Source organism: Rutidosis leptorrhynchoides, chromosome 4 (assembly GCF_046630445.1).
Source record: "Rutidosis leptorrhynchoides isolate AG116_Rl617_1_P2 chromosome 4, CSIRO_AGI_Rlap_v1, whole genome shotgun sequence".
Classification (NCBI taxonomy): domain Eukaryota; kingdom Viridiplantae; phylum Streptophyta; class Magnoliopsida; order Asterales; family Asteraceae; genus Rutidosis; species Rutidosis leptorrhynchoides.
The window spans coordinates 257,641,822-257,659,209 of NC_092336.1; the positions used below are offsets into that span (position 1 = coordinate 257,641,822).

General features: G+C 32.2%; 1 pseudogene; it reads left to right on the top strand.

Annotated features, from left to right (window-relative positions):
- The window catches only part of LOC139841578 (uncharacterized), a 112,218-nt pseudogene extending 111,617 nt beyond the window's left edge, over positions 1–601 (top strand).
- The last annotated feature ends 16,787 nt before the right edge of the window (positions 602–17,388 follow it).

Sequence of the window (17,388 nt, forward strand, 5' to 3'; positions counted from 1 at the left end):
AAGAAAATTGAACCCTTTTAGTCCACTTAAATATACAGTCAAGTTAGTTTAATCAACTACATAAAGGTGGTATTTCAGTGCTTTATCTTTTTAACCATAAACTAGTGGGTAAACATTAACAAGTGGAGTTGGTTAGATGTCGGCCAATAATAGAAATAAAAGGGAGTGTAAACTATCATTAATCTTTAGCAACTCCTAAACAGCACATAATAATTTATACCTCTTCGATTGACATAGAAAAGGTATAGCAGGAGCATCATAGTAGCGGTGATGGTTGATCAAAGTAAATAATGAAGGTGGTGGTGATTGTTTGGAATGATGAAGATGGTTGTTTTAATGATCGTCTCAATGGTTAACAAGGTTGGCGATTTTATTGATCAATAACACAAAAATATGGGTTGGTTTCATGATGATTAAATGTGTGTGGTTTTTGTTCATGTGGTTTGTGTTGGCCGATTAAAACAGAAGAACAGGAAAATATGTAAAGAGGAGAGAAAAGAAGGTGTTTGACATGGGTTCGATTCAAACAGCAAATAAACATAAATTTGTGATGTTCAAGTGGTCATTTAGTGTTGTAATAGTTCAAGGTGGTGATGATTGATTTAAACAGAAATGTAGTAACATTCGATGGAAATGGTGGTCGATTACTTGGGCTGTGGTGCATGTTGACGAAGAAGAAGATGTGGCTGTAACAGAAACCAGAAACGTATAGCAACTGCAATACATCGGATATAAACAAGAAGGTTATGTGGTGGTTTGATGAGGAAGGGTGGTTAAGTGATTGTCATCGTGTAACATCAAGTGTTTGTTGCTAAATGGTGATCGAAGAAAGCTTAATGGTTTGATGAAGATTTAAGGTGGTTCTCGGGTGTTCTTCGATATTTGCTTTAATTCGATAATTTTAGACTCTGTAAAAGGTATCTATAGTTGTTAATTGATGATGTAGGTTTATTGGTAATCCTTCACACTGAATGCCAATCAATTATATATATCCAAATTGATCAGCAGAATTGTCAAAGCAATCGTAAAATAAAATTATAAAAAGGACATCAGTTGGTATTTGAATTTGTTTGTTAATGGAGTTGTTTGAAATCAAATTGTACCATATTAGACAGGAAATATATTTGGATGTTTAAGTCTAACTGATTTTATCCTTTCTCCTTGATTTTTATAAGTTATAATACAAAATAATAATGATTAATTAATATAATTATGTAAATAATAATACTTTTAATAATAATACTAATAATAATAATAAATAATACTGATAATAATAAATAATAATTCTAATAACTCTAATAATAATAGTTATGAGGATGATAATAATATTATTTAGGATAATAATAATATATGTTGTTTCATTAAAAATGATAACTATAGAATAATGCTTTTTAATGATAATGGTAATGATACTTTCTACAATAATGATAATCATAATGCAACTTAAACACATCATAATTTATATGTATATATATATATACTCATTTACAAATAATTGTTCGTGAATCGTAGGGAATAGTCAAAGGTCAAATGAATTTATGTAAACAGTTTCAAAATTTTAAGACTCAACTTTTCAGACTTTGCTCATCGTGTCGAAATCATATAAAGGTTAAGTTTAAATTTGGTCGAAAATTTCAGGATCGTCACACAAACGAATTACACAACTACTGAAAAAGAACTCCTTGCCATTGTCTTTGCTTTTGACAAATTTCGTTCATATCTCGTTCTACCTAAAACAGTGGTCTATACCGACCATTCTACTCTTAGATACCTATTTTCAAAACAAGATGCCAAACCACGATTAATCCGTTGGATCTTACTCTTACAAGAGTTCGATATTGAAATCCGAGATAAAAAATGAGCAGAAAATCTCGCCGCTGATCATCTTTCTCGTCTTGAAAATCCTGAATTTTAAGTTCTAAATGAATCGGCCATACAAGACAACTTTCTTAATGAATATCTATTGAAGATAGATTATAATGAAATTCCATGGTTTGCAGACTCTGCAAACTACTTAGTATGTGGATTCCTTGAAAAAGGGCTGTCGTACCAAAAACGAAAGAAATTCTTTAGTGATATAAAACACTATTTCTGGGAAGATCCACATTTGTTTAAAAGTTGTCCCGATGGAATAATACGCCGATGTGTATTCGGAGATGAAGCCAGTCAAATCTTAAACCATTGTCACACAGGACCAACAGGAGGGCATTATGGGCCTTAACTCATAGCAAGAAAAGTTTACGATGCTGGATTCTATTGGCCTACAATTTTTAAAGACGCACACCTTCTTTGCAAATCCTGTGATGCTTGTCAAAGGGCCGAAAAAATAAGTCAACGTGATGAAATGCCACAAAATGTCATTCAAGTATGTGAAGTATTTTACATTTGGGGTATTGACTTTATGGGTCCATTTCCAAAATCTCATTGTAATCTCTACATTCTCGTTGCCATTGATTATGTATCTAAATGGGCGGAAGCACAAGCTCTCCCAACTAATGATGCACGAGTTGTAGTCAACTTTTTAAAACGTCTTTTTGCCAGGTTCGGAACACCGAAAGCTTTAATAAGTGATCGGGGTACTCATTTCTGTAATAATCAACTTGAGAAAGTTCTCAAAAGATATGGAGCAACTCATAAAATCTCCACTGCTTATCATCCACAAACAAGTGGACAATTTGAAAATACCAACCGAGCTTTAAAACGTATTCTAGAGAAAACCGTAGGATCAAATCCGAAGGAATGGTCTATGAAATTGGAGGATGCACTCTGGGCTTTTAGAACAGCCTACAAAACTCCAATTGGAACCACACCTTTTAAACTCGTTTACGGAAAAGCATGTCATCTTCCAGTAGAAATTGAACACAAAGCATTTTGGGCTTTGAAGACATGTAATCTTGATTTACATGAAGCTGGACGTCTACGGTTAAGTCAACTAAACGAATTAGAAGAATTAAGACAGGAAGCATACAAAAATTCGGTAATCTATAAAGAAAGAATGAAGAAATGGCATGATAAAAGAATCAGAAGTTCAAAAGAATTTAAAGAAGGAGACAGAGTTCTTCTATTCAATTCAAGATTCAAGCTATTTCCTAGAAACTTGAAATCAAGATGGTCTGGACCATTTATAGTCAAAAGAGTTTTCCCATATGGAACAATAGAGTTAATAAATTCAAATGGGATTGAATTTAAAGTTAATGGTCACAGAGTTAAACATTACATACATGGTCCGATGGAAGTTGACAATGAAGTCAATCATAATTTCACCACGCAAGAAAACCCTCAAAATAAAAACATAAATATGTTATCAACAACATATGAAAAATCAAAATTGGTAAATAGGGAGGATTCAAATTGGAGTGATGAAGAAGAATTCCTATATAAACCTCCCATTCCAAGAAATGAAGAAAAGGAAGTTCAAATAGAAGTGAAAGAACCAAGAAAAGAACACCCGAAAAAGGTTTACAAACAAACTCGACTTACTAAAGTAGGAGACCCGGGCGAATTTATCATATCTTGCTTGCTTAATGATGGTGCTATATATAATGGACTCGCAGATTTAGAAGCAAGTGCAAATATTATGCCTCTTTCCTTATACAAAAGATTAGGTATGGGTAAATTAAAACCAACCAAAATAGGTGTTCAATCATTTGACCTAACCATTAAACACCCGGTTGGAATAGCAAATAATTTACTTGTTAACGTGGAAAGTTTGACCTTTGTTGCAAACTTCATAGTGATTAATATGGAGGAAAATCTTGATATTCCTCTAATTTTAGGTCGCCCATTTTTAGCAACCACTGAAGCATTCATTGATGTAAGAGAAGGTAGAATGACACTTAGGGATGGTGATAAATCGATCACCTTTGTGAACCGAAAGTTTAGATCTCCACCAACCAAACTATTAAACCAATAAAAACACATAAGTGTGGGGAAGATGAAGAAACACTTAATGATGATCCGATCACAAAGAACCCCGTTGATGATACAAAATTAGATGAACCCGTTTTTAACAGTTCAACGAAGAAACTTTATAAACGGATTCACGATGCTAGGATTAAGGAAAACTTTAAGTTATGTAACCGATTAGTATCCAATTTATCGCCAAAAGAAAAGGCGATGTTAGTTGAATTTGTGAAAGTTACGGAGGAAATCAACAAATGGATTGAAGCAAAAGTTAGAGATATACAAGTTGTTGATGATCCAATTGAAAATTACGTTAATCACAATTTCAACACCACAGCTAACTAAGTGAGGGAAGGTTCGAATCTTTTTAGGGTAATATGTATTTTTGTTAGATTTAGATATTCTGTTTTCGTGTAGTTCTCGAGAATGGAATCCAAATGGTCTTTCCCTAGCAGACCCTAAAGAACTAGTCTTCTCCCCCCATTCTGAATTTTTATTTTTTTTTTAGGTTTTACGAGATGAAGAATTCCTTTGATCTGAACCATGGTCTAATGCTACACGCTATGATTACTAAACGTAATAATGACACACTTTCGAGTGAACTGGTATCATTCATAAGAGAAAAAATGGACGGAGTAAGAAAAGAACTTAGAAAAGATCATTATAAGATACATTTTGGTAAAGAAAAATCAAAATCCGCAACAAAAAGAAGAGCACGACACCTTGAAAGATGTTATAAATGCGGAAAATGGTCACACGAAGGTAAATGTTCAAATAATCAAACATATTCAAACACCGAATTTGTTACTCTATGCAGAGAAGGACCGTTCATATGTTTAGAAGAAAAGATATTGAAGATTCGAGGTTATGCTTACGTAGCTATGGAGAACCAAATCACACGACTCTCCTATGAGTCGGCTAAAGCAGGTCTCTGAGAATTCTTTCTCACAGGTAAGTATGTACAATTTTTATTTTTATTTTTTTTGCTTTTAACCTTTTGATAATAAACGCTAAATCGTTCGATATAAAGTATTAAATTGGTATTCAATAAAATTAGGTATGCGTAACCAAAATTATTGATATCATACAAAAATTTATTACATCACTGTGAAATTTACCTTTTATTCTTAAGGTATAAATATCTTTAATCAATCAACCCAAAATATTTCAAAAATTCGTCAGGAGTAAAACTAGGTTGTTGAACCGAAATTACTTTACCGAAAAGAGGGACGTATATTTTTGATAATATTTGATTGATTAAAGTGGGATAAAAGACCAAAAAGATTTTTAATTTTTAATTTTTACCATGTTTTTAAAATTAATATATAAATATTAAATTAATATTGTAAACTTTTTAAAATCAATATATTTAAGTTTGTAATATTTGAAAAATTAATATTTTTAATATAAGTTTGTATGTATAAAAATGATATTTATATGAATTTTTCATTTTATGCATTTTAAATTTAAGTTTGGTGTGAATTTAAAAACAAAAATTTACTTTATTTCATAAGTTAAAAATATGATTTTTAAAATTCTTCGTGAGTTGAAAACTAGGTCGTTGAACCGAAATTGCTTTACCCAAGGGAGGGACGAGAACTTTTATTATCATTATTTTTAATCTTATTGAATTAAAGTATTCCAAAAACATTAAAAAAAACTAAAAATCTTTGCTTTTAAAACAACGCTTAAAACGTGACAAATTTTTAAAATTTTGTCGAGGAACAGACTAGGACAACGATCCGAAACGCCCTCACTCCTAAAAAGAAACAAAATTTTTTAAATTTAATTAATTATTTGTTTTAATAAGTATAAGGTTTTATAAAAAATAAAAAATAAAATACCAGACCCCCATGCGATCGCATGGGGTTTGGCCTTCAAATCCATACGATCGCATGGAGACCGAAATCAGGCTAGGATATAAAAAAGCAGTCGTTGCTGCTGCTCCTCACTTCCAACACACACACACACATGAAAATACCCCAAAAACCTCTCTAAAATTCGCAAATTTTCACCGTAATTCGTCAAATTTCTTGCTTTAATCATGAAATAGTTCAGAAGCTTTTCAAAGAAGGTAAAAATTACTCCCCTAAACTCATAAATTTTCTAGTTTTTGTGATATTTATCAATATTTTACCTAATTTGATTTTGTTAATTTCTAGTGTAATTAGAGTTAAATTGTCAGTATATTATGCATGTATAACCTAGATTAATGCTATTTAACATGATTTGAAGCCAAAAACTTCAAAATTTTTAGGAATCTAGGGTTTGTGTTCTTGAGCAATTTGGGGCTTTTTGATATAAACAGGTTATGGCCGATTTTTGTTATGAATTAATGCTAAATTAAGTAGTGTAATATGTTTAGGTAGTTAAATGATCCAAACTTTGCTCCTAAACATGATTTTTGAGAATTAAAGTGGACTTTTTAGGTATAAAATTCATGAACTTAATTAAATTGATGTAAATGCCATTTGAAACTTGTTTAATTGCTAGTAATGGTTGTTTTAACATGTTATTTGAGTTAAATGTTTATGAACTTTGTAAACATTTTCATATATGCTTATTTGGAAAAGTGTAGAATTGTAAAAATTGTGAAAATGTATATAAGTTTAATTTTGATTGAACATGTTATTGTAATTGTGTTAATTTGTTATTTTGCTAACACTAATGCATATTTGGATGCACAAATTTTGTGTTTAATGTGTTTTGCAGAGATTTACTAATACTGATGGTGCATCATCATCATCTAGACAACCTGCTCCGGAGCCTGAACCAGAAATGCAATATGAACCTGAACCGGAGCAATAACAGAAACAACAACAACAACCTGATCAACACGTACCTTATTATGATCCACATCAAGAATACGTTGATGCTTACGTAGTATTTCCAATGTATCCGATAATAGCTCACCCAACGATTCATGAAGAAGAGTTGCATCCTAATCTAATATTTGATCGAAGCTGGAAAGATTACCCAACATATCAAAGTAACAAATTCAAATTGGTACCGAAAAATGTAGAAGTGCCAAGGGTAATCGATTGGTAGCCTTTGGAAAGGGTCCAACTTTCTAACTCAGTTAGACATCATTTGATCCAAAGGTATGGCAACTCTTCTTTTCCCGATTGGGAACGTTTATTCACCATTCGTAGACCTGTATATAAGGAATAGTGCATTGAACTTATGAGTACTATTTCACTTTATGCGGATGTAGATAGGTTAGATGATAGAAGTTTTCTTAGATTTATACTTGGTCGTAGGATGTACAGGATGTCCATGCTGGACATGGCCAGGGCTTTACAGATATATACGCCCACTGAATTACTACTACCCGATTGTATGAATTTGATTTATCATGGTGAAAGGGTAGATAGGAATTTTGATGCTAACGCCGTCTGGAGGCGTATGTTAGATTTTAATGTTTTTGGGCGGGCAGGAACACACACCTACTTACATATTCACAGAGCCGAGCTTCGTATAATTCATAGATTTCTGGCTAACTCGATTACACAGAGACGTCACAACAAGGAGAAAATGACCTTACATGATTTATTCTACCTTAAGTGTATTCGAGACCCAAGAGGCTTTGTTAATATCCCTTACTGTGTTGGCTTTTATTTATCTAAGATGGTGGAAGGAATACAGGAAGGGGGAATAATAGGAGGAGGTATTTTTGTTACTCTCATTGGAGAGTATTTGGGTGTAAATAGGGATCAAGGAGGTCCACTTTTGGAATGTAGGGAACAGGTTAAGCCTTTAGGATTGAGGGTCTATCAGGGTGCTAAGGTATTAAAGAGCAGACGCAATCAGGCAATACCATATGTTGGTAATCATCCTCAGGTAGAGAGAGGTTCAGATGAGGAAGTGGATGAAGCAGATGACATTAGGGATGTCATTAGGGAGGCTAGGACTGACGTCTACCAGCATGTAGATGAGGTAGATATGACAAACAAGGAGAGACATAGACGGTACGAGCAGTGGCAAGCCCAGAATTATTACAAGCATTCCAGGCAACGACAACATGATAGATGGCACTATCATCAGCATCAGATCATGAGCCGGCTATCACCTCAGGATCACTACGTACCGACCTGACCCGCTTACTATCCTCTACACCAGCCTGAGATGAGACCACCATATACTCTCTACAACCCTAACCAGGCCTACCAGTACACCTATCACCAACCATGGAACCCGACTGACGACATGAACTGGAACCCCTATCAGATTGATATAGTTCCAGTTGGTGATTTTTATGATTTCTTTGATTTTTATTATTTCTATTTATTTATGTTTAAACAGATAATATTTGTGATACTTTTATTGAATGTTTAATATTTTTATTATGTTGTACTAATATTTCATATTTGATTTGAAGGTGAGATGTTAAAGTCCCATTTCAAATTACCATGCATGTTTATATTTGTATGTATGTATATTGTCAATTGTACACAACAGGGTAAAACAGCGCATTTTTAAAGACTGGCATTAAGTTCAGCAAAAGCTACTAATTTTGAAGATAAAACGAAAAACAAATGTGATGTAACAACAAGACGGAATGAACAAATGATGTGCACCATTTATCATTCAACAAACAAACGCCAATATGTTTGGAAACTTTGGTAAAATTTAATCATTTTTCTACGCTAATCACCCTCAATAATTTAAATTGTTACTGATTTCTTGCAAATGAGGGCATTGCAAGATCTTAAGTGTGGGAAGGGGTTAAATTCTTTCGGATTTTTAAAATTTTAACTTATACACTTGGTTACCATTAAAAATACTAGTAACGCAGTAGTTGTATTAGAATCTAGTGCTCTCTGATAATAAAGAACAGCCCTAGTCTTATATACTGACAACCCAATTCTAGTAAAAATTTTCAAAATTTTCAATTAAATGAACTCAAAATCATGTTTATACATATTTATGAACGGTAAAACTAGGTGTTAACACCAAAATTATTGTTACCTCAGAAAGGACATAAATTGAGAAACAACACAAAATGTAAGAATTCATTTAAAATGGAATAGAGGACAATAAAAAGGCAAAGAAAGGAAAATAAAAGCCAAGTGTGGGAAAATTTACCAAGTTATTTAAAACATATATCACATATTTTTGTACAAATAACTGAAGATACTTTTGTTTTGGACAATTTTATCAGTTTTACCCAAATTTCTTATAATATATTTGAAAGAAAAGATGGATCTACACGATGAATCAATTCCATCATTAAAAGGAAGTAAAGTCTTCCGAAAAGGACATGCGCTTCTTGATTTAGGTCAGGAAGTTGTCGTCCAGACCAGTTGTAGAGTCTACGAAAAACCTTGAAAAGTTTTCTCGAAAATCAGCTGGAAATCCACGAACCTCAGCATCAAACAGGGTCGCCAAGTGGTCAGACTTATCCTAACCATGAGAGGATCTGTCTTGTAAAATGGGGAGGGTGCCGTGCAAATTAGCTTGATAAGACTAATGAATCAGATCCCCAGAAAGGATAATCTCCTTGAAAGATCAAAAAGCAGCTTTTAAGACTGATATTACTCAATCCTTGAGATTGACTTTAAAGATTGAGAATTACAAACTCATGGAATTCGATGATATCTAAACTCGAGCTTGAATGAGAAAATATATTGATCAAAATTACAAACCGATTTGTTTTCTAAAAAACCCATTTTCAATGCGTTCATTACCATTGAACGTAAAATCCTAGGAATTCACCTGGAATTTATCAGGTCACCTGAACCAAATCGGGTGTCAACCGTAAGAACGGTGGTTGTATAGCATGGTCGAAGACAGGATCTTGTGCCAGACCGAAAAACTGTAGGGTGAGCTTTACTATTTCTCCTACCAAGGATAGTAATTGCATCCGACATGTTATAGACCATAATTAAATGCATGTCAGGGGACATTGCCTTAACAGTTGCTTGTTCAACGCTTTCCTTTACAAACAGACGGTAGTTTACAGAAAGGTAATATACAGAGCAAGTATACTGGACGTGTTACTTTCCAAATACAAGGTTAGCAAGTGGGTGACACCAAACCACAAGTTTTGAGATAAAATTTTCAAATCTGAAACCCACCAAACCCACAAAAATATTTTGCAAACATCGGTGAAGGGTTATTCTGAAAAACTTATCTAGGGTAAAAGCTAGATTGTATTTTCAAAAGATCAAATGTTTTCATAAAGATCCAATTTCCTTAAGGATCTAAATTTTTATAGTAATGTGGGACTGTAAACCACATCGTTACTACCATTGTTCATACCGCCGTATAGAAATCACAGATGTACAAAGTGTGAAGAATAAAGAAGTGATTCTAGTATTTTTATTTCAAGACTATATTGCTTGAGGACAAGCAACGCTCAAGTGTGGGAATATTTGATAATGCTAAAAACGGACATATATTTCATAGCATTATCCCTCAAGAAAGACAAGGTTTTAGTTGCAATTGTTCTATTTACATGTGATATTCGTTTAGACAAAAGACAGATTCGACGATTTGAAGACGCAAATGACCAAAAAGCTAAAAAGTACAAAGTACAATCAAAGTGGTTCCAATTATTGATGAGAAACGTCTCAAAATTACAAGAGTACAAGACGCAAAACGCAAAATACAAGATATTAAATTGTACGCAAGGACGTTCGAAAATCCGGAACCGGGACCAGAGTCAACTCTCAACGCTCGACGCAATGGACTAAAAATTACAAGTCAACTATGCACATGAATATAATATAATATATAATTAATTCTTAAAATTATATATATATTATATTATATTTATAAAACCGTCGGCAAGAAAGAAACAAACTCATGTGAGCTGGAATTCCCAGCCATGCGATCGCATGGCATTATAACCTCAAGCCCATGTGATCGCATGTGCTACTGTACATGGCCACATTCCTATAAAAGCAGGCTCTGGTCGACTGAATCCATACACCATCTATCTATCTCTCACTCGTAATATATATATATATATATATATATATATATATATATATATATATATATATATATATATATATATATATATATATATATATATATATATTATATATTATATATTATATATTATAATTTTAATTTTAATTTTAATTTTAATAATAAGGGAATGTTAGCGAATGTTGTAAGGGTGTAAGTCGAAATTCTGTCCGTGTAACGCTATGCTATTATTAATCATTGTAAGTTATGTTCAACCTTTTTAAATTAATGTCTCGTAGCTAAGTTATTATTATGCTTATTTAATGCCGAAGTAATCGTGATGTTGGGCTAAATATTAAAATTGGGTAATTGGGCTTTTGACCATAATTGGGGTTTGGATAAAAGAACGACACTTGTGGAAATTAGACTATGGGCTATTAATGGGCTTTATATTAACTAAATGATACCTCGTTAATTTAATATATAGACTTATAATTTGACGTATTTATATATAACCACATACGCTTGACTGGGTACGGTGGGCGGGATATCTAAAAATATCAATAATTATTCATTTGACCGGACACAGAACTGGATTAATAGTTAATAGACTTGTTGAAACAGGGGTGAATTACATACAAGGGTAATTGGTGTAATTGTTAACAAAATAATAAAACCTTGGATTACACGTAGTCGATAACCTGGTGTATTCATTAAACAAAGTATTAAGACCTTGTTACAATTCGAATCCCCAATTAGTTGGAATATTTGACCGGAAATAAGAATAATTTTACGAAGACTTTCTCATTTTATGATTATGACTGATGGACTATTATGGACAAATCCGTATGGACATATTGAATAATCCAGGACAAAGAAAAATTAACCCATGGTAATAAACTAAAATCAACACATCAAACATCATGATTACGGAAGTTTAAATAAGCATAATTCCTTTATTTCATATTTAATTGAACTTTTAAATATTGCACCTTTATTTACTGTCATTTTATTTAATTGCACTTTTAATTATCGTACTTTTTAATTATCACAATTTTATTTATCGCACTTTTATTTATCGCAATTTCATTATTGTTATTTACTTTACGCTTTAAATTAAGTCTTTTATATATTTAATATTTTACATTAGGTTTTAATTGTGACTTAAGTTTTAAAATCGACAAACCGGTCATTAAACGGTAAAAAGCCCCTTTTATAATAATAATAATACTACATATATATATATTTTTATATTTGGTAAAAATATAGCGTTAAACTTGACAAGTTCCCTGTGGACGAACCGGACTTACTAAAAACTACACTACTGATAAGGCTAAAAAGGAACATACATTTCATAGCAATATCCCTCCTAAATAATAGGTTTTCATATGTAATTGTATTATATTTTCATTGTAATTGTTTAAATAAATAAGTGCGAAGATAAAAGGCGAAAACGAAGATTTGAAGACACAAACGTCCAAAAAGCTCAAATGTTCAAGATACAATTCAAAAGGTTCAATTTATTGATAAAAAACGTCTAAAAATGACAAGAGTACAAGTTACAAAACGCAAAGTACAAGATATTAAATTGTACGCAAGGACGTTCGAAAATCCGGAACCGGGACATGAGTCAACTATCAACGCCCGACGCAATGGACCAAAAATTATGAGTCAACTATGCATAAGAATAAAATATAATATATAAATAATTATATAAATTATTTATATATTATAAATATATATATAATCATGTCGACAAGCTATGAGACAAAGGATCCTGAGCTGGATTTTCAAACTCCACGACTCGCGAAGTTTGAAGGCCAAAAACTCCACGACTCGCGGAGCTGTCAGAAATCAAAACGCCTATAAAAGGCCATGCATTCGTTCGATAAAAATAAAATAATAATAATAATAATACTCTGTAATAAATAAATAATAAATAAATATATATAATATATATATATATATATATATATATATATATATATATATAGTATAGGATAGTTTTATATTAGTTAGTTTGGGTTATGTAAAGGTTATTTTACGGGTTTTTGAAGTCGAAATTCTGTCCGTGTAACACTACGCGATAAATACTCAATGTAAGTTATGTTCTCCTTTTTAAATTAATGTCTCGTACTTAAGTTATTATTATACTTATTTGAGCCAAATTAATCATGATGTTGGACTAAATATTAAAGACGGGGTAATTGGGTTTTGTACCATAATTGGGGTTTGGACAAAAGAACGACACTTGTGGAAATTAGACTATGGGCTATTAATGGGCTTTATATTTGTTTAACTAAATGATAGTTTGTTAATTTTAATATAAAGATTTACAATTGGACGTACCTATAAATAACCACATACACTCGATCGGACACGATGGGTGGGATATTTATATGTACGAATAATCGTTCATTTAGCCGGACACGGGAATGGATTAATAGTCACTAGAATTATTAAAACATGGGTGAAATTATGTACAAGGACACTTGGCATAATTGATAACAAAGTATTAAAACCTTGGATTACACGCAGATGATATCCTGATGTAATTATTAAACAAAGTATTAAAACCTTGTTACAGTTTAAGTCCCCAATTAGTTGGAATATTTGAATTCGGGTATAAGGATAATTTGACGAGGATACTCGCACTTTATATTTATGACTGATGGACTGTTATGGACAAAAACCAGATGGACTTATCAAATAATTCAGGACAAAGGACAATTAACCCAGGGTAATAAATAATCAAAACGTCAAACATCATGGTTACGGAAGCTTAAATAAGCATAATATATTTTATTTCATATTTCCTCGTACTTTTATTTATTGTCATTTTAATTATTGTTATTTATTTTATATTGTTAGTTAAATATCGTCATTTACTTTACGCTTCGCTTAAAATATAAAATCGACAAACCGGTCATTAAACGGTAAAACCCCCTTTTATATATTATTATATATAATTATATATATTTTGTACAAATATAGTTGTTTAAAAATATAGTGTGCAATAAGCCCGCTCCCTGTGGAACGAACCGGACTTACTAAAAACTATACTACTCTACGATTAGGTACACTGCCTATAGTGTTGTAGCAAGGTTTAGGTATATCCCATCTGTAAATAAATTAATTAAAACTTGTATTATATTTCATCGTATTTCGTAGTAAAAATAAAAGCTATTTCGTATACACCTCGCATAACATCAAGTTTTTGGCGCCGCTGCCGGGGAATCGGCGAAACACTATATTTTTAATTTATTTTTGTATAAATATATTTATATATCATTTTAGAAAAACAATATAAAATTTAAAAAAAAAACGTCTTGCAAACTCCGCGACTTGCGGAGATTTTCTGCTACGTGGCACCGCGACTCGCGGAGCCACCCTGATAGGCGAACCCAGGAACCCTACACTGCATTAATTGATTATATTAATTATTATTATTTTTAAAACCCTAAATTAGTTTAATTAATTTATTATTTAGTTTTAGTTTTAATTAATTAGTTTTAATTAATTATAATTAGTTTTATTATATATAAAAATTAATACTTTTATAAAATAAATATAAAAATAATATTTTTATAAAAATAAGTAATTTTATCACTATTTATTTTTATATTTTGTATCCTTTTATTTAGTGTAATCGTAATATTTTTATTTTTATCGTTCGTAGTTAATTTTAAATTTAGTTTTGCCGTAGCTTATTTTTATTTTCTAGATTTTTAGGCTTTGCCGTAAAATCCCTTAAGTTCTTTTTTTTAGACTAAGATTTAGGCGCTTTAGAATTTTGCGACGCCGTTTTTAGATTTTAGTGCCTAATTAAGTTATTGCCGTTTTGGATATAGAATTCCTTTAAGCTTTAATACGTTTAGGCGCAACTTTTTAGATATAATTTTTAGACTTTTAAGTTACGACGCGCTATTTTCTTATTTTTATTTTTCGACATTTTTCGACGCGCATTCTTTTTATTTCTTATTTCTCGACGCTTTAGTTTTTAGGACTTAGAAATTTTCTCTATTTCTTATCTAATATCTCAAACGGAAAGAAAAATTATTTAAGTGGTTAAATTAATGGACGTTGACAATTTTCTGCTTCGTAGTAATAGTTGGATTTGTTAGTGGCTGAGTTGTGAGCTTCTGATTTAAAGGGTTCTGGCTCCCTGCTGCATCTTTTGGCTATTCGAAACGTGGGCAAAAGCAGAAAAGTCTATTAATTGGACAACTTATATAAGTTTTTCTATTTTTATAACTAATAGGATAATTAGTAAATGCACCACATTGTAGCTAAAATTTGGCCATCACAATAAAATGGAAAATTTTAAAAACAAGGCTATGAAAACCCTTTTTGATATCCAAAATCAATTAAATCAATACTCTCAAACGAGTGTTGATGACAATTCGTTCGGTCAATCTTGGATTACGAATGACGAAACAATAACTGGTTGTGAAATCTGTGGAGATTATCACTCAACATGGAAATGTTATTATTACGTTCCTATGGAAAATTACGCACCCACGGAACCTGAATGGAATGATTATGAAGAATACAATTCAAATTGGGATTATTCCCAAGAATATATCCAAACTCAACAACCAGTAGACGAGGAAAATTACGTGTCTGAAAATTTATTAGACAATATAAAAATCAAACTCGAAGAACTCAATGCTCAAAATGAAAAAAATGAGAGAGTTTGTAAACCGGCAAGCTGAAACTCTATCAGACTACACACCTCTTGATCTGAGGAGTATTGTGCAAGAAAATCTCATATCATCGAATTTTGATGAATTCGAGAGCTCCGAAATTACCAACTATCCCGATTATACTTTTTATTCAGTCTTACCAATTTCACAACATATCGACACATTAGCCTCTACCGACGAAATCATCGATCCATCAATGGATAAAGAAGAAGTAAGGGTGACAAATTGGTACTCTTGGGAAAACGATAACGTTGAAAATTTTATCCCCGAGACCAAAATGGTGAGACCAATAAGTACCGTTAATGAAGAAGAATCTACTCCAATCCCGAAATTCACCATTCCACAACCTTCCAACCCAATATTCTCAATAGACGAGTCATCTACCGAAGATGAACTACGAGCTTTAATAGATAATGACACCTCGAATTTCACCCAATTGGGTAATAGAGGTGAAACCTTTGATCCCGAGAATGAACGGAAGGAAATGTTAGGAATTATCCACCCTATAGAAATATGTATGTCGATGTATATCGATCCATTTGACCAAGAACCAGAAAAGAGACATATCCATTTACTAAAAGCTACACTTAAAAAAGAATTAAGTAGTGACGATCGGGAGAGTCTAAACTTTAAACCCATTGATATATTATACACCACCCGAGATGTAAATAACTGGCTCACTATTCTAATTTGTAGAACTTATTCTACCGACTTCACATGTCGTCAGCTAAGTATGGAGAAGTCTAACCCCACTTAACGTTAAATTAGGGGTTCGGGTTAGTGCATAACTCGTTAATAAAAATGCATGATTAGGGTAAAAGACGCATTTTTAAAGATTAGCAAACAATTCAGAAAAGCAACCATTTTTGAAGAAAAATATGTGTGATAAAACAAGAAGGAATAAATGATGAGGCGCGCCATCTATCATTCGACGAGCTTTGTAATTACAAACTAGGTTTTTTCAATCACTTTTCTACACTAATCACCCTCATGAATTTATAATTAGAGTCTGATTTCATGCAAATGAGGGCATTGCATGATCTCAAGTGTGGGGAAGGGTTATAAATTCTCTCGGGTTTATACTTGGCTTATTTTCTAAATATTGTGAAAATTTTAAAATTTTTCAACTAAATGAATTCAAAATCATGTTTATACATATTTATGAACGGTGAAAACTAGGTGTTAATACCGAAATTATCGTTACCTCGGAAAGCACATAAATTGAGAAACACCCTAAAACGCTTGAATTCATTTAAAATGGAATAAAGGAGAATAAAAAGGCAAAGAAAGAAACTAAGTGTGGGGAGAATGTACCTAGTTATTCAATTAAAAACTATCTAGCACATGTTTCCGTAAAGTTATTGCAGGTGCTTTTGTTTTGGACTAAATTAACTATTTTACCCGATGAAAGAAAAGAAAAGATGGATCTACACGATGAATCAATTCCATCATTAAAAGGAAGTAAAGTCTTCCGAAAAAGAAACGCGCTTCTTGATTTAGGTCAGGAAGTTGTCGTCCAGACCAGCTGTAGGTTGACGAAAAATCTAGAAAAGTCATCACTAAAATCAGCAGGAAATCCACGGACCTCAGCATCAAACAGGGTCACCAAGTGGTCAGACTTATCCTACCCATGAGAAGATCTGTCTCGTAAAATGGGGAGGACGCCGTGCAAATTAGCTTGATAAGACTAATGAATCAGACCCCCAGAAAGGATAATCTCCTTTTAAAGATTAAAAATCAGCTTTTAAGACTGATATTACTCAATCTTTGAGATTGACTTTAAAGATTGAGAATTACAAACTCATGGAATTCGATGATATCTAAACTCGAGCTTGAACGAGAAAATATTTTGAAAATTAAAACC